This window comes from Phasianus colchicus, chromosome 3 (genome assembly GCF_987193195.1).
Source record: "Phasianus colchicus chromosome 3, bPhaCol1.hap1.1, whole genome shotgun sequence".
In the NCBI taxonomy this organism is placed as follows: Eukaryota; Metazoa; Chordata; class Aves; order Galliformes; family Phasianidae; genus Phasianus; species Phasianus colchicus.
This window is the reverse complement of record NC_143438.1, coordinates 76,937,056-76,953,818: the sequence shown is the minus strand read 5'-3', so window position 1 is coordinate 76,953,818 and position 16,763 is coordinate 76,937,056.

Below are 16,763 nucleotides of genomic sequence, written 5' to 3'. Positions count from 1 at the left end.
CTATTCATTCATCAATATCATGTCTACAAGGTGCTGAAAACTCCGCAGATCAAATTAAAAAGTATTCTTGGCATAGAGAATACAGGAGCTGAGAGCATAAATCAGTTTCTGTAAAATATATATTCACATTGTACTATCAATTCATATTGTAACCTTAGTCACTTACAAGGTTCATTTCAAACAACTTGAGACATCTCAAAGCTAGGTATATAACCAAAGGTTATCCTTCAGCTTTCTTCTGTAGTCGGTACAGAGGCAATACCTTAAGGCTCATGATTAAACTGGTGAATCAACTTCTGAAAGTACTTTGTCAAACCTTCTGCTTGTCTATGGAAGATCAAGCCTTACAGGAAGGACATACAATGAATTCTTAAAATTAGGATATAACATATGGGAATATAGGGGGAAAAAAAACACACCTTAATATTACTTACTATTATTTTATGAGATTGGAATCCTATCTTGGGTTTCAAATGCATTTTATAGTCAAAGTTGATAATATAATTGTAATAATTTCACATTTCTTTCAACAATCTAAAGAAACCAATCAAGACTTAAACTTGACAAGCAGAGAAGAAATAAGAGAAAATTTGAAGGGATGATGGATTCTTGCAGAAAGTGTTTGCTAAATTATTACTGGGGGTATTCCTACCCCCAGGCAGTTTGACACTTCCTCCCAAGTTGGTGTCGTCTGCAAACTCACTGAGGGTGCATTCAATTCCCACATCCAGATCATCAGTAATGATATTAAACAGGATAGACTCCATTACTGACCCTTGGGGAACACCACTCCTGACCAGTCGCCAGATGGATTTAACAACACTCCTTCATTCCCAGCTCCTCTACCTCAAGCAGTGCAGGCAGATGAAGCATGGGTAGTCTGTAAGAGTTCCCCTCTGCCTCTCCCTCCTCCTGACACTTCTCCTGTGCTCTAGCATTGGTCCTTCTAGAGTCAGCAGTTCTTCAAGATAAACCTGCTCCAGCATGGGCTCCTCTTTTCTCCCCTCACTCCTCACTACCCGACCAGTATTTTTGCCCTGTATTAAATGTGTTCTCCAGAGACACCAACCATCGTGGTTGATGGGTTCAGCTGTGTCTTGTGGTGAGTCCACTGTGACTGGCCGTGCCCAGGATAGGGCAGTCTCAGGTGTCTTCAACACCTTCATTAATGACATCAAGGACAGTCTCAAGTGTACCTTCAGCAAGTTTGCAGATGACACCAAGCTGAGTGGTGCAGTTGACAATTAGAAAGAAGGGAAGCAATCCAGAGGGACCTTGTGAACCTAATGATGTTCAACATACTAAAGTGCAAGATTTTGCACTTGCATCTGTGTAATCCTATATACGTATTCAGGTTGGGAGAAGAACTCATTGAGAGTAGCTCTGCAGAGAAGGACCTGGGGGTCCTAGTTAATGAAAAACTGAACGTGAACTGAAATCATGCAGCTCAGAAGGTCAATGGTATCCTGAGCTCATCAGAAGAGGGGTGGCCAGCCAGGAAAGAGAGGTGACTGTCTCCCTCTACTCTCTGCCCTCATTAGGCCCCATCTGGAGCACTGCATCCAGGTCTGGGGCCCCCCACTATAGGAAAGATGTGGAGCTGTTGGAGAGTGTCCAGAGGAGGGCCAAAAATATGATTAGAGGGCTGGAACACCTCTCCTACAAAGGAGAAGAGAAGGCTGCAAGGAGACTTCATTGCAGCTTCCAGTATTTAAAAAAGGATTATAAAAAGGAGGGGAATCAACTTTTTACTCAGGTAGATAGAGATAGGACAAGGGGAAATAGTTTTAAGCTTAAGAAGGGAAGATTTAGATTGGATGTCAGAGGGAAGAGAGTGGTGAGGTGCTGGAACAGGCTGCCCAGAGAGGCTTTGGGCGCTCTTTCCCTGGAATTTTTCAAGGCCAGTTGGATGGGTCCCTGGCAGCCTGGTCTAGAACCAGATCTGAAGGTTGGTGGCCCTGCCCCCTGGCAGGGGGGTTGGATCTTAATCATCCTTGGGTCTCTTCCAACCCAAGCCATTCTGTGATTCTCTTCTCAAAGCATCCAACCCTGCAGTCCCACCTACTGCCAATACCTGGATATGAATATTCAATTTTGTTTTCTTGGGTTGAAATGATAATGATGCACGAACATGAAGACTTGATTTGTTTATCAACTATTCTACAGCTGTCACATGGAAAAAGCTGTTTTGATCACATATGAACAAGAGGATAAAATCCATCCAGATATCCACATTCATAGCACAGGCAAGGAGAAGGTCCCATCATGAAGTAGAACAAAACAGTACTGGAAGTTCTGCTGTCCAAAAAATGCAAAATGAAAATACTAGATTAACTTCCTAGTCAATACAAGTGCTTTAGTTTTATTATTACTGATCCTGTAGGAAGACCAGCTTTATACTTACATGGGTCTTTCTCTCAGGCCCATCAATATAGCAGTTCATAGAAATCATTTAAAAGCTGACATTTCTTACAGCACCTTCCTTTCATCAAATTGTACCAACTTCTTTCTGTTCTCCTTGAAGAAGACAAACTGTAAAAAGGAATTTTCTGCTGTATCAGTCTCTGCACTACCATTAATTTCAACCAGTGCCTTGGCCAAGACATTGTCACTTTTCCCTTTCTACTGCAAGCAACAGGAGATTCAAAGTGCCAGTACACCCAAGAGCTAGGAGGCAACTAAGAGAGTTCAGAATGCATAACACTGTGTGACTGGTAAGACAATAATCATCTCACAGATGAATAATAAATTGCTGAACTCTCACAAAGAGCAACGTTCATCTATCACTAGAGGGAGAGAAAGACAGCCATGAGAATGTGTTTTCAGTTCATGTGTTTTATAGCCTTTGGATAGTGTATTTTACTGGGGACTGGGGAGCTTCTTTATCCCAAACCCCCCTTCTTGAAAGAGCTCTTCTTACCTGCAAACTCTAGCCTGACATTTCTACCCACAGCCATTTTAACAAAGAATCTTTTCTGACCTGCTGCTGTTTTAGGATTCCCAACCCCTGACAGCCTGAGTCAGTGCCCAACCAAAGTAGACCACTCTCAGACAGCTCACTGAGCTGTGGTTAACCCCAGGGCTGGATACTTGTGGATAATGCCTTCAGCCATCCCACCTCTGGCAAAGCGTCCTCTGGGACTGTAAACTAAGTCATAAACATCTTTATTAATTCATTAATATATTTTACTGGTTCTCAGATCGTTGTGGTAACGGAATTACTGTGACCAAGAATGCTGTTTTATGACAGAAAATAAAACTGGAGCTTAACTGAGTGTGACAGTGACTATAGAGAAGAATAACATTGCTAATGGAGCTCTTGCTCTGCTCAGATTCCACAGACAACACTGGGATTGTAAAACAAGGCTCAGTTTGATTTTATACATAGCAACAAAGTCAAACTGACAGAAACAAGGGCTGTGAGATAGAAACATAGCAAAACCATGCTCATGTCAGAAGAGTTCTGGCTAACGAACTGAAGACAAGAAGTCTGAAGCAATATATTCAGTGCTAAGGTTAGTAGCAGCACTGTAACAGCCAAATATCCTTTTCTCGACTCTGTGTTGTTCCTTGTGAGGAGTTGCCTTGTACCTTTGCTATTGTTAAACTCAGAGTTAATATCAGAAGTCACTTCTTTATGGAATGGTATCACAGAAAACAAAATGCTGAATGGTTGACAGCACATTATCATTAGCCCTGCCATTTCCAGAGCAGGGCACAGGGGAAAGTGGAGCCCTGCACATGAGGAGCCATCATGAGCAGGTGGTGGCCTAACTTGTAAGGAGACTCCTGCAGCAAAACTGCTGGCAAAGAGCCACAAAGCTGTCAGAACTGTTTGCATTTAGTTCACAGAAGTTATGCCAGTATCCTGGTTTGACTGAAGCCTGTTGCAATACAAAGATCTCTGTTAAGGAAATTTGAAACAGCAATTGTAACATACATGTTCAATATGACGACTTAATGTACCAGAGGATGGAAATGAGAGAAGCAAGATCTGAGATCTACTCTAAAACATAATGTGCCATGCAAATGCTCTCTCCATGTAATCACCTTTAAGAATTCAGAGAATGCTGTAAACTTGCAATAACAATCACCAAGATAATAACCAAGCAGCACTTTACATTGGAACACAGAATAAATTTTCTTATCATTCAAATGTTTAAGCAGAAAAAGATACATCCAGCAGCAACCAAATCTGTCAATGTTCAAACAGGTAGATAAAAAAAAAATAAACTAAAATATTATTTTTCAATTCTTAATATTAAGCTGTCAGTATTATCATAAAAATGATAAATTCCAACTTTTATAGCATCCAATCATCCATAAACTCTGTTGGCATTGGTGGTGGCTTTTTGGGAAGAGAAGTAATCTCAAAGATTCAGACTTGGAAGTGTTTGCAAATTCTGCTAGCAAAAATAGTATTTTAGAGCCTGAAATCCAAAGGAAAAAAAAAGAGAGGGAGAGAAAGAAGTAAAAGCAGTAATCATGGTTATGCACGCATATGCCTATGTAGAAACTAATTCAGAACACTTGCACACTTCTATAGATTGTTCAGCTCACATAAAAACTTTCCCAAGGGAAATTACCAACCCTTAAAATCATCCACAGCCTTCAAAAGAATCCCTCTCAGAATACAGTCAGATTGGAAGAGAGACTCTGTAAAAATAATGCAAAATATACTGATGTAGTTCATCATGAATGTACAGTCTTTGGGAACAAGTGGCAGCATAAGTAAAGCTGCTGTATAATTGAGATTTCCTGGAGGGTTTTTGCTTGCTTGCGTGCTTACTTTTCTTTCAAACCGTGAAAAGAGTAAATTGGAGGGAAGTGAGGAGAATTCTGGAAAATTCCATTCTAGGAGAGCTAAAAGTTTGTTGTTGTTTTTTTATATATTTTCTATGTACTGAGAGTTTTTTCTTCCTTCTCTAGCTGAACTGGCTGCTGTTCTTGGGACCTGTATCTCTGCAGTGTCATGATGGCTGCTGTCCCAGGCTGCCTCCCTTCTTGCGAAGACAGCACAGCTTGGTGGCCTGAAAGCCACCTCCTGGGAGATGAGAGCTGAGGGCACCCAATTTTGGGTGTCAGGGTGATACATTCCCATGGTCATCAGCAGCCAGTGGCCCTCCACATCTAACTAGAAGCGGGGATGATGCTGACACAGCAGAAGGCCATCTACCTTGGAAACATTTGTGCCAACATTTTTCTAAGAAGTACATCAGTAATCTGTCCTACATCTGTAAAAACCATGAGAAGGCTGCTTTTGAGTATGCTTCCCCCAGTGCCTGTAAAGGCATTTCACTTTCTAGAGGAGCACTAGGCCAGCAACTACTGCCCACTTGCTCCAAAACAGTGCATATCCCTTTATCCTGGTCTGTTACAGACTAACATTTCACTTTGGAAGTCTCCTAGTGTTAGAAGGCAACTGCAGGATCAAAACTACAGAAAATAAGTTCATCTAAGGGCAAATTTTAGTCCTTAAAATTGCATTACATGAAGAAAGTGCCATTGGGAACAATTAAGAAATCAACATCTGCCAAAAAATACACACAGTTATTTTCTGTTGGAAGTGTAGGGAGGGAGTGATATATTAGGAACCATTTTGCAATGACAACCACTCTACCAACGTGAAAGTTTTAAAACACTCAAGAGGTCTTTCACAAACCAAATCTGATGCCCCTTGTGTCATCAGAACAAATATATGGCACACAGAGGAAAAGCCAGAATACATCAGAAACAGTGTCATTAGAGTAATCATGCTGGGTACAGTTGCATAAACATGAATAAAACAAGACTGCACAATGTACAATTTTAGTTTTCAGGTGTTATCTTCTGTTATCATTAGAATTATTGTGCAGATAAAAAATAGCAAGCTTTTTTCCTAGAAAAGTTCCAGTTAAAGTTTCAAATCGTATTAGCATGTATTTTAACAGGACCAATGGCAGGTAATTAAGAGATGTGTTCAATCTAGAGTTGTGTGTTACCACAAAAATGCCCCATGGTTTTATTAGTATCAATAACTTTCAGAAAGTATTTTTCTCATGAAAGATGAGTTATTTTCTGATTGGGTTAGACTGACCACTGCCTTTTTTTCACCATGTCATAGATGAAAAGGAAAATACATAGGCCACCATGATTATGAAGAATGACCTACTACTTAATCTTGACCATGTGATTTCATGAGGTGTATCGTAGATGGAACTTGTTGACAAAGTATTATTTAAAATGACTAAAGAGAGATATTTCATAAGCTTTGAGAATCTCTCATTCAACTGTTCTGTTTCATATCCAACTATGATATTACTTTTGTATATCAAATGACAATATCATATTGCTCTTACGAATAAATAAGTGTGATTCACGTTATTTTCATGTCACTCATAAGTATCAACATTTTATCTTAGAATGAATTTGCCTACTTTCTATTTGGAGAATAAAAATCTTATAACAGTATCTTTCCTGTTATACTACAGATATTCTTTAGTGAAATAAAAGCTTTTCATATACAATACTTTAAAAAAATGGTCAGTCACTACAACATTTTAAATATACTTTATCATTAATATTATATCTATTGACCAAAGTGATTATATAGTATTAATATGATTAGATCTACTTTCACAAGCCAATCTTAACTATAATTTTTTTTCTCACTATCACCACTAATACCTCTAATTCTTTAACAACTGACTATCATACAATCATAGTTATAATGAAAGATCTATGGATTATTCAAATTTTTCCATATCCCAATTTTGACTTGATATGAGCTTACTTTGCTCAGTGTTCCCTGGTTCACTGAAAATACATAAGACAGCTCATAACTTTTAAATTTTTTGGACAGAATGTATTTGAGTTACTATTTTAAAAGTATTCTACACTCATTAATTACCTTATGACAGATGGAAAATAAAGTACATACATGCCATTATACAATCCCATCCCTTTATGGCAAAGATAAAATAAATAAAAATGGAACTAACACTTAAAAATTCTCTGTATTATTATTCCATTCAGTATTTTAATTCCATTTTTCCTTGTTTCTGACATACCGTATGAAAAATGCTTTAAATTCTACTTTACTTTGTTGGAAAAATACCTTCCTTTTTTTTTTTTTCTTTGCTTGTTTGTTTCAATAATAGCCTATATTTTTCATTCCAAGTATATACTTCATCACACACACACACAAAAAAAAAGCAGCAATTTTCTCCCTATCCTGATACTTCACTTTTAACTACTTTTAACTATTGCTTTCAAACTCAACTTAGGTAATTGTTTTTTTTTTTCTCTGTACCAGGTCATTATATCAACTTAGTCTATTTTTTTCCCTGTTGTGGTTTTTGAGGACTTCACTAAAGATTTTTTATAGCATTTTCAGTTATGAATCATAGTTTTCTGTTTAAATTTTCTTTTGGATGATTTGACTCATAATTAATTTCAGCTTTGTGAAATTAAAGTCCCTTAAGACATTACATATTTATTTGTATGAGGTCATTTGCTTCAATACTTACAATATTTACAATCTGTGTATCTACTAGATTTTAATTTTGATTCTGATACTTTCCTGACAATATGGGAAATCCTAGAATTTCCCATAAAAGCTGCAAATTTTTCATTTTAAAAAAGAAAGCCATTTATCATTTCCAGAAATTGTGAAGTTCTAGTATAGCCAACAAGACAACACAAGTATCTACTCAAGTTGAATTCCACTATGGTAATGTACATAGGCATTCCATTCAGTACATAGCTGTGTCTTCACACATACTTTGCCAAATAGCACAATCTGCCACCTAAATGACCATGTTCTGTGCTATCTGTTGAAACGTTCATCCTTAGTAGTCAGTGAAGTGGAAGAAGTAGACAGTATGTCTCTTATTGTCCCCTAATAGATTGTGGTTTTTAATAGTTTTGTCACACAAGGCTTCTCATGAAATCTGATTACAACTGCAAGACAAATTTCACCCTCCCATTCTGCTGTCAGCATAATGTTTTTCTGTCTTATGTATCAACTTGTTCCCTCTGGAAAAGCAGATCTTGTTTCTGTTGAGCTGTGAATGAATTCAGACCACATAAATTTTGTCACAACTCAAACATAGTGAATTCAGACATAAGTTTCCTGATTCAGATCATCTGTTCTCAAGGACTTAAAATTATGAAGTAATGACTTTTGGGGCCATAACATAAGAGTATCTTAAAGAAGATCATGAAGTGCTTTGCACTAGGGAGCATGTCTAACTGCTGGTGAAAGATGGTTGAATTTTATCTAAATTCCCACTGGATAACAATCCAGTGAGTACACTGAAAATCCTAGCTCTCTTGGACAGACTGAGTCCAATGCAAAGCTCACTTACTTAGATGATGTAATGGCACACAGAGGAACGTAAAGAGAGACATTTACCTAGGAGCAGTGACATCCTCATGAGAGCATTTGCTCAGAAAATTGAAAAATAGGATTTTATATTCTCCTTAGATGTAGGTAGTTTGAATCCTACACTTTAACAAAGAGCAAGGTGGAAATGGACAGGCCTCAGTTTATCTGGAAGAGAATGTGGAATGTGTGATGAATGTGATGTAATTTCATTGTAGATTATGAATATCAGTGGTTGGTTACTAATTCCATAGACACGTTGCATTGCAGTTAAATTTTTTTTATAGCTGTTGTATCACATTATTGCTCTCTTGACTGTAGCTTGCATCCTAGGACTAGAATCCCAGTGGGGGTCTGAGAAAATGAAGCCAAAAAGTTATCCCTTGAAGTTCATTTAAAGACAATAAAGAGACCAAAATTATATGGATGTGACTGGTCAGCAAGGCCTCAGACTTCCCACTGTGGAAGGTAGTGTGACACTGCCAAAGCATGATCCCCATGGAAAGATGACACTTCAAGACAAGCTTGAAACATGGAGGCATTCCTCCAGCCAAGGACTCCCATCAAGTTCCCCCATTTGCATCCGTCACAGACACGCCTTATGACCACAAACAAGACTGTGATACACATCTCCTTCTGCCTCCCTGTAAGACATAGAGGAATGACATAATTGAGTGTTAAAACCCCCAGCACAGCTGGGAAAGCATTCTTTCAGTCCAGGGAAGACAATATTGCACATACTCCAAGGATTCATTCAAAAGCTCTGCCATAATTAAAGTGTGTGTTATGTTTTCCTGGACCCCAAGTGACTCTTAAATTCAAACACTTAAAGAAATGACAGCACAAACACTTCTGGGGCAAACAAACACTCATATAAATGCATACTAAAAATTTCACTTTCTCCAAATATACTTTTGGATGGAATCTGAGATAAGAATTTCCAAAGGATATGGTGATCAATGTGAAAAAATCTATTTTTCTTTAAATGAGCATTAAAAAATCTTTGATATTCATATGCTCAGCTTGTGACATTTATAATGTTAAGACTACAGCTGTCATTGGAAAGTAAAACATTAGAGAAAACTTGTGTTAGCAAAGGAATGGACTACATGTAATGATAGGAAAAAGAAATGTATTAAAAAAAAGAATATAGAAAACAGTTGCACGACCCGCATATTGCAGAGCTATGAATACATTAACAAAGAGAGAGCACTCTTTGGTAATAAAATAACAAGGCTAATATTTACCTGGTAAAAAAGGCTTTGAGAATGAGGGAAGCCCACATCACAGAACCTATGTCACTATATGGCTTTTTTTTTTTTATAACTTTTAACACAAGGAATTCTGTGGTAATTTTTTGTGCCCACTAAATTGAGGTCCCACAGTTTACTATCTAGAGCTATACTCTTTCATTTCAGCCTACTGAGAAATGCAGATACTGGTGCATATGTGGTAATTAAGTACAGATGTGATTATTTGACAAATAATCATAACAAATAATTGTCACTTCCTTGTTTAGAAACCACTAATTTAAAACATGTGTGTGCTGACCTAACCTCTCTAGTGTAGCCTCTTCTAATGTGGAAAGAGAAGAGGGAGAGAGATTCAAGCTGTTATCTTTCCTACAGGAAAACTAACCTTTCATTCTCTCTGGTTCTAACTTTCAGTTTCACAGTTACTCTTCTCAGAAGCATGTTTCACACTGGCTTCTGTTTTGCAACACTTGTCATAAAAAGCCACTTTAGGAGAGCTGAGTGGGAGGACAGAGACTCAAGACACAACATGATGTGATACTGCTTCTTCCAGATATAAGAGTGACAGTCATTTACATTACAAGAGTGCTGCGCTCCTCCAGACGTGAGGAATATACAGATATCTTTTCAGTCAAAATAACATTAAGGCATAACTAAATGGAAAGATATTTTGTAAGGAAAAATGTGGATGCATCGTCTCAGGCTTTGTTCTACATTCCAGCAAAAAAAGCAGATATTAACTGGGTGTACAAGAGGGTTGACCAGGACAAAATGGGCGCTCCTTTACATGTTTTTGTAGAATTATTGCCTTGAGGCTATACCATGGTTGCAGAAAGCAAGCAGTCACAGAAACCTACAGATAGAAGAAAAATATAGCAACACACACAAGAAATTAAACATATCAGCAAGTGAGTTTCAGACCACCTTCTCCCTTAGCACATAAAACAGCCCCAGGCCTCTGCTTTGTTCATCATCCACATGAACCTAATATTGACAGTTAATAATACCTCCTATCCTCATAAGAGTCACGGAAAACTTAGTTATTTAAATATTACAAATTAAAAATCTTAATTTATCCATTCACTTTAGTAAAATCAAAGGTAATCTCACTTCAATTTCACTAATGATGTTGTGCCAAGGATAAACAAATAGTATCAGAAGTAACAATTAAAATGGTATATTCCTAAGGTTGCAAATGCCACATGAAAGTGCTTACTTTGAAGTACACTGTTTATCTGTACCAAAAAATTTAAACCCAGTCTTCAAACAATTTAATTTAGGTTCTCAGTCAAGTGTTGGTATAAAGTCTTCATGAAAAAAGAGCAAGACTCTTGCTGAGTGTTTACGTAAAATAGCGCTGTTTACATTTCAACTTCCCCTCAGAATCTGTAGTGTTATGTTTACAGTAAGTGGCCAACAAAGTTGTATAATTTCTTTATCATGAACAAAACCATTTTAATTAATTACTAAAAATTTCTGTCATATCATCATTATGAAAACTGGGGAAAAAAGAGCACTTGTGTAATCACAAGTTGTGGCTTTTTATTCTTTCAGTTTCTGTCCTACATTTTTGTAGATATTTCATATAATACAGTAGAAATTCCAGGTTTTATAAATGATCAAGTTTAAAAACAATGTATATTGCATTTATAACAGCTAAGATCTTGTTTAAAAATTGAATTGAAGCAAGGCTACTTTCTAGGTCTTATTAGCCCTACTCTTGCTAGAGGGTGCAGTAGGACATAATACAATCTCATAGGAAGAATTCTTTCTGATCAGAAGTAAGTTATCCAGATAGGAGAGAGTGTTCACTGTGGTAGTAGTGAGAGAAGTGCTCCAGGGCTGCACACAGTCTCCTGTGAGGACATGTGATGCTTTGCTCTGCCACTTTTGCATTGCACAGACAGCTGATTTCCCTGCAGACACTGCCAAGGTCTTCCCTTGCTGGTGATATTGGTGCTGTTTCCACGTAGTGAAGAGGTCTCACAGAGATACTCTGGCTATGATGGTGATACAGGTTGAGTGCATACCACACCCAAGCCCAAATTCCTGTCAGTCCACATCTCCAGTTCCTTCAGATGAAAACTAAAGTACATAGGTAGATAATAACCACGGCATTTTCTTCTTGGCAGAAGATAACCGCACCAATTTCCCCTTGGCCTTCATTATGAGTGCAGGAGATCCTGGTAACATATCAACCAGAACAGTTGGCTAAGGGTGGTAAAAAATGTCTCAAATCAACAGGAGGCAGTCAACATCATTCTGTGGTACATTTGAAAGCATTCTTCTGGAGTTATTTGCCTTCAAATGGAAGGGTTCAGGAGTATTCATTGGCTGAAAACTTGGCCTGGGAGCAAATGATTCCAGTCTGATATTGGAAATTGCATGTGAAGGCAAGACAGAAGGTGGCATCTCCTTGCTTCCTTTTATCTGTTCATTTAAGCCTGGAAGATGTGAACAAAGGAGGTCCTGCTGAGATCCCAAAGCCAGAAGCTGTCACTCCAAAAGAGTAAGCTTGACCACTTTGGACTATAAGAATTTGTATTGTCATTGTTAGTCATCAACTGACAAACACAACCTTGGATGATCAGCCACTACGGAGGATCAGCACCTGACTCCAAGACATCACGAGATTGAGGAGTGGTGAACTGCTTTGCTGTGTTTGTATATCTTCCTGCCTGTCTCTCTTTCTCCATTTTTTTCTCTATATATTATTTTATTATTTTACTTTTCATAGTAGCCATTGCCAAATATTGTCTTATTAATTGTAATTAGCAAACTAGCCAATTTTCCCTCCAAATAGAATATTAGTTGTTGTTAAGAAAGCTCTCAATAATATGTGAATTTCTTGTATATCTGCTGTATAGCCAGATAATTAATTCTGATGTCGTAATAACCAGGTCAATATACATTCATTAAATTGGGAAGGAAAAGAACAGAGAACAGGCCTGTACTGAGACTAAGTCAGAAGAAGGAAAGCGATATGGATATGGCATATATCCCCAGCTCCCTTGGTGTCTTGTCTCAGAACACTGAAACTCCAGTGGTTTGTATTTGTGGTAGAGTCAGTGAAAGAAATGACCTTCTGAATTCTGATGCAACAGGAGAGGAAAAATTTCAGTGCTGAGATCAACTTCCCCTCACTCTGAGAAACACAAGAACAAGTGGAAGCAGCGAGTAGCTGACTGATTGATAGTGTGAATTCCACCTGCTTAGGAGAAAGAAATGTGTGAATTTCATAGTGGCAACAGATGAAGTGGATTTGTTTAATTTATGGACGTATCCTTGACTGTGCTGCTGAGAAAAGCTATTCTAAGAGCGTTTTGCCAAAGGTTGCCAGACAGGAGCACAAAAAATCAGCAAAAAGCTGAAACTCGGGAAAATTTCCCAGCTTTTCTTACTGCACCTCAGCCAATTAGGCTGACTTGCTTGGGTACATCAGCCTGAAGTGAAACTTCTTTTCAGTGGTCTGGGTTAACTGCATAGAATCAATCCTTATCAAATAAAACTCTCACACACCTGCTCCAACTTTGAGAGAAATGTTTGACAGGGTAGCAGTCCAGAAATAAATGTTAGCACTTATCTCTAATTTTCACTAACTAATCAGAGTGGACTGCTCAGCCAAACCAGATTCTTGCTTTCCTCAATCTCCTAAGTAGATTTTGGAGGGCAGATGAAAAATGAGATGTCCCTTTCACCCTCAGACTCACTGAAGCAGTCAGCAGTTCAAGCTGTCTCTTTTTTCCTGCCTCCTACAATCCAGTGACAGGTTAGTCTCAGAAAACAAAGCAACATGCAATACATCACCACTGCTAAGAAAAAGAGAAAAACACCAAAAAAGCCCACAAAAACACAATCAATCATACTGAAGGCTCCACGTATGTGGTTACCTTGTTATAAAAGTCTTAGCACCTTACATTTCAACAGCTCTTTCAGGGTAAGTCCCCTGTGCGTAACTTGTTTCTTGAAAGCTCAGCTGCAATTTTTTACATTCCTTCAGAGTGGGGTTCAATCTACAAGAGCTCACTTACACTTCCTCTCACAGGTCAGAAACAATAGGCCTGCAGAAATTTATACATCTTAGTTTATCCTCAGATTGAGAAAAACTTGTAGAAGAACCTGTATAACAAACCATTGGCATGCAATATGTCAGTGCTGTCTGATACACATTTCTTTCTATAGAGTTTTTTTTAACAAATTCCTCTATAAATTACAAGAACTTAGTTTTCTGGAAGCATTAAAGTGGTGCCTTTCACACACACACACACACACACAAAGTAAAAAGAATAACTTACTGTAGTTGATCTATGAAAATATAGTTCTAGAAATACATAAGTAAACAACACTTTTAATGACTTTTGAGTGTTTTCAGAATTTAATTATGTTTCACTATTAGTTTATGATTTGATCAGAATGTGATCTCAGTTTATGTACTGTGTTAGTTACATCAAAATGCTTTATGTGTGATTTCGGGAAAGGGATTCATAACAGATGAGTAACTGTTGAGTAACAGACAGCAAGAATCCCTCACTAACAATGTCCAAAATCCTACTAAAATAAAGATATCTTAATGCCTACTTATATTTTGTAACTGTTAAGCTATTTTCCACCTCTACAGAGGAGGATCACATTGATTCAACAGAGATCAAGTAAGAGATAATCAGAATCTTGCAAAAATTTTTACTGAGGGAAAGCTGAAAGAAACAGGATTGCTCAGCCTAAGGAAGGAAAGAATGAAACATCTCAGGCTTCCAGTATACTGGTCTTCATCAAAACCCAACTGGACACTTTCCTGTGCAACCTACTGTAGGGAACCTGCTTTAGCAGGGGGTTGGACTTGATGATCTGCAGAGGTCACTGCCAACCTCTGTGATTTTGTGATCATTAGAAGAGAAACAGTTATTTTATTGAGTTTTGTCATCAGTTTGGGCCACAATGGACCAGAAAGTAGAGTGAAGAAAAGAAAATCAAAGAAATTTAGTTTTTTTCTAAAGCTAACAGTAGTGAAATATCATCGTAGTTTGCCTGGAGGGAGGCTAGGGAGACCCCACTACTATAGGCTTTAAGGGCTACTTATTATCTGTCAGCAGTGACATGGGTAGAGTTGTATCTCTCATGATAATGAGGTTTGCTCTAGACTTTGAGGTACTATACTCCGCACCTGTAAAATGAGTGCTGCAGCCCACTTTCTATTTACTATGTTGTGATCTGTGATTGAAGAGCAGTAGGGTAGCACATACATAAATGCTCTGAAATATTAAATTGTATACAGAATTAGAAGTTTTTATCTCAAGGTCACTCATTACCATTTTCTTTGACCCATCATTAGCTTATTGAGAAAGCTTGCTCTGTATTCTTCCAAGTCCTCAGTGGATAGTTTTGAAAGCAGAAGAATAATGATCAAGCTGACAAATAACAGAGCAAAAAGTATATTGTGACCAGTGAATATCCTTTCCCTTTGACAAATGCGCTTGTTCGCATATGAATGTGTGTACTGATATAAATAGAAGTCATTTATCAAACTTTTACATGAAAAGGCACCAGACTGTTTATTGGAAAAGAATAGATTGTGAAATAGGTGAAGCAAATAACTATTTGGGATTCCACTCATGCTTCTGAATTATATTCAGGATTATTCAACCATCTCTGCCAAAAGACATGCAGGCAGTTCTCTGCTGGTACCGACACTGATCAGAACTGAATTATATTAGTAAAACACAGGTAAAGGTCAATATACAATATACATAATCTTATTAGGATGATTAAGGGCTGAGATATATTTTCTCCCACTAACCTTTTGGTTTTGTCAGAGAAGCTATATGTACTCACAAACTTGTCAGTTTATGGAAGTGCAGCGTACTCTTCATCATGCATTACAGTGCTAAGGTCAATTCTGGTTCACTAAGCCAAAGGAAAATCTATCATTTCTATATCTACGAGCCACAATGAAGTGTGTCATTTTTTGGCTCCCTTATTCTGTTGTCTTCAGCCTTCTGTATAACTCTTATTTCTGTTTCTCTTATCAGCCCTTGTTTAGCTCATGTTTCTCTTGGTCTGAGATGCTCTTCATTCTGTCATTACCTTCACTGTCTTCCCACAGAATGGCCATTCCTGGGCAGCTTTTCATCTCTTTGTCTCTTTCACTTCAGCTGTTGGTAATTTATAAATGTGATAGCTGCTTTCAACAGCACTGAACTACTGGACATAGCACAGCATGTGTTGGGAGACATCTGCAGGCTGATTCCTGCCACAGAAATTAATGGAAATGAACTGGAAGGCAAGTCAAGAACATCTCAGTCACACCTAGATTATCTTCCTTTTTTCTCTCTCATGGTCAATCTCAAAAAAATCATATCCTCACTCCAAAAATAAATACAAAAAAGCATTGATTCTGCATGGCTTATATGCTTATGCTTATGCTTAACTGCTTATTACCATTAAAACAGATGCAATTTTGGAAATCATTTGATCTCAGAGCACTAAACATTTTTCATATAATGGTGTGATGTACCAGCATGACTGTTTAAGTATCTCTAGATATTCGATGGCATTCTAAAGGCTAGAAACCATTAAAAAAAAACAATGTTGCATTTATAAAAACTAGCAGATCTGTCTTATTTTCTCTTTTGGCATCTCACACCCCAATTTTAGCAGAACATCAGTCACATGGGTGCCAAATAACTAGCATAAGCAAGGTTTGTGTGCTTTCAACGGATGTTCATAGTGATGTTCCTCGTGCTTACACAGTAGAGTTATTGCCAGAACATCATTACACATTTTCCATCTTAGATAATATTTTCCAGATCATTTAATAATTTTTCTTCAAACGTCCTTTGCATTCAGGTGTCTCCATACAGGTGACATGGTTTCTCCACATCAGGCTGAAGGATTTGGGTTTTAAGATGGAAGCCCTCTGTGGGATACAGATATCTTCTTTCTATGAAGGCATTTTTTTAATTTTTGGCTAATGGCAAGTGGTTTCCTTATATCCAATCGTTACAAAGACTGAACTCTGCTAAAAAGTGGCCAAAGGAGTTGAGAAGGGAAAAAGACCGGGGAAGAAAAAAAAAACCCTGAAGAAGAAAAAAAAAGTTCTTAAAAACTTTGGGGCAACAGAAGGTTGTTAAACAGTTACAATTTATGCA